Here is a 3,100-nt window from a genome sequence, read left to right as displayed (position 1 = left end):
CAAATGAAATTCACTTGTCTCTCACAAAGGCTATATAATCAGTGTGTTTCTTGTTATTCACTAAGAACTCATCGACTACTGAAATAACAGTGAAGTTGGGTTATGTCACAAAATTCTCCCAATTCTGATCTCCAATGGTGTGTTCAATTGAAGAGCTTCTATTCAAAAATCCATGATATGCTTTAAACTTATGCCACAAAAGAGAATCTTCATACCAAGATTGGGCATTTACACTCAAAAAAATTCTATCAAATGGCCTTTAAGCTTTTTTCTTCCCCTTCGTTCTTAAACTTGATGATGTATCTTTTTGACAAAAGATAGCAAGAAAATAAAGGCAGAAGAATGGAACTCTAAGATTGAGAAATCAATGGCCAAACTTGTGAAATTCAATTTCTGACCAGCATATATGTAAACATTTTGGTGTCATGGCTCTATGACACCAGGGGCTTGACTATTTCAAAAAATCAATAATAAGCATTACCCTCCCAGCCATTATGACCAATCATCATCAATTCTATTGATGTAGCACTCAATGTTAAGTCCATATTTGATTAAGACATACCATAAAACCACGCTTGAAATGGCAAACCAAAATTAAAATAATTGATGTAATGTTTCGGTGTTGAGGGTTGGCATAGCGGACCAAGATAGGTTTCCTAACTATTAAAAGAACACCAAATTTTTTGGAATGGCACACAATTTTAATGAACACATAGGCACTAAATCCTTACAATGTTCCGGTAATATCAAGTGAGGTGTTGCCGTGTAACCTCAACTAACACCAGAGCACAATCATGAAACTATAATCATTCATACAAGAGTCTGAAAACTACACAATAAGGGATAGTGTTGCAGTGTTACATGAAATCTCATGTGAACAGCCTAGAAAATGATATCGCGCATTACACATTCATACAAACACTCAACCAAAAGCAAAAAATATATAATCAAATCATAAGATAATGCTTGAGTTATCTCTTAAGTAGTTCTTAGTTTTATGTTCTCAACTTAACACAATCAAATCATGCATAGGAATTTTTTTCATGATCAAATTGCTTTAATAATATTCCCCAATCTATCACCCAATATTTTTTATAAAGTAGAGACACTTCTAATTCATCAATTCTTTTCTAAATCCTCATTCAATATTTCTTGCAATTTATTATTTTCAATCCTACAACACTCTTCGGCTGGATATGTAGGGGATGAAATTGGATAAAAAATTTAAAAGATCAATTCTTAGTCTTGTGCTCTAATAGTCAACTCCCATTTCTGTAAATCAATATTTTTCTACTAGTTGCATGAAAATGTCTAACTAAAGCTATTAGGAATCTAACATCATTCTTTATATTCAACACTAAAATCTATTAGGAAGATGAACTGATCCACCATGACTTATTCTAGTCAAAGGGCTATTGTGGTATGTTGAACATCTCATAATCTTAATCTCCTAAAAATAGATAGAGGCGCAAGATTAATATTGGCTCCTGAGTCACATAAAACTTCAAAAAATTATATCCTTTATGATTCAAGGAAAGGTAAAGCTACTAGGTTTTTTTCTCTTTTGAGGTATTTTTCTTTGGATGATGAAACTACACTCATTAGAGCCACAATATCAAATTCTTCTAACTTATATTTTTTAGTTTAAAAATTTTTCATAAATTTTAAATAAGAAGTCATCTTCAAAAAAATAATTATATTAATGGTAAGCTTCATGAAAACTTCTAAGAATTTAGAAAACTATTGATCCAATTTTTGTTTGATTAATCTCTAGAGAAAAGATTGTGAGAGTCTCTCTGTAGGGTTCTTTATATTTTTCTTTCTCTTATCTTTTACAGACTTGTCTAAAGTGCCTCCTAAATCACTAGGAACTTTTTCCACATTTTCAATTTAGTTTAATCTCTAGTTTTTAGATATGCATCATATTCCTTAATTATATCCCTAGACTGAGGAATATCTTTCAAATCCTTATCACTCCTAAGTGTAATAGATTTACATTGTTCTACACCTTTATTCTTAGGATTCAGCTCATTGTTGACTAGTAACATTTGTTAGAATCTATGAATAAATAAATTTACTAACTTCACGAAATGAGTTTCAGTATTATAGCTACAACTTGACTTTATATTTAATTTCAATATACAATGCTAAGTTTTATTATCTTTAATCTAATTATATTTGATGAATCCAAGATTAACCCAATCTAAGATTTTAAAAATTATTAATGGGATTATTTTAAGTGTCTAGTGGATTTTGTTGGTTTCAAACCCAATTCTTTTGAACTATATTTTATTAATATTCTAATCAAAATTGAACAATTTATTCAACCATGGTTGTAGGTCTAGAATATGGGTTATTGGGTCAATTTCTAATCAAATTCGTAGGCTTCATACTAAAAATATTAGGTTCACCTATAGTCCCATAAAAAATCTTTTTTACTTATAGGTGAACCTTATATTTGATTCAAGACTAAATGTTCTAGTTACTTTGATATTGTTGTTACTTATAAAGTTAGGATTGCTAAAATATTAGTATCATGAATAATGTCTATCTTTTTCATGTTCTCCCTCTGAAAAGAACATTAAAAGTTATTGGTTATATCTCTTTTTTTAAACTATTGGCCTCATCAAAAAATTTAGACATCAATAAGCCCCCTTGTCACAACATCTATAATAGACTTTAAAATCATAAAAAATAGTTATACAAAAATTTAGAAAATTAACTAGCCAGGCTAGACATAATGTGTGTTTTTCCAAAGAAGGATTTTGAATCTCTCTCAGGCTTCATAAATTGAATCTCCATCTAATTAGGTGAATTATAAGATATCTAGATTTAACTGTATTAGAAGGTGAAAAATACTTGGCTAAAATTTATTATGCTACATCTATCCAACTAGTTATAAATCCTAGGGGTAAAATGTTAAGCCAAAGTTTAGCTTTGTCTCTTAAAAATAATGAGCAATCTATGTCTAGTGGCATCGCCGGAGAAACTATTATACTAAAATTCAACAAAAAATTTTAAGAAACTGGCCATGTGAATATTAGGACCATATAAAGTTGATCCTTTAAATTGATTATTTTCAGTCATCTAAATGATTGCA

This window comes from Phalaenopsis equestris, unplaced genomic scaffold (assembly GCF_001263595.1).
Source record: "Phalaenopsis equestris unplaced genomic scaffold, ASM126359v1 Scaffold000026, whole genome shotgun sequence".
NCBI lineage: Eukaryota > Viridiplantae > Streptophyta > Magnoliopsida > Asparagales > Orchidaceae > Phalaenopsis > Phalaenopsis equestris.
Note: the sequence above shows the minus strand (reverse complement) of the source record.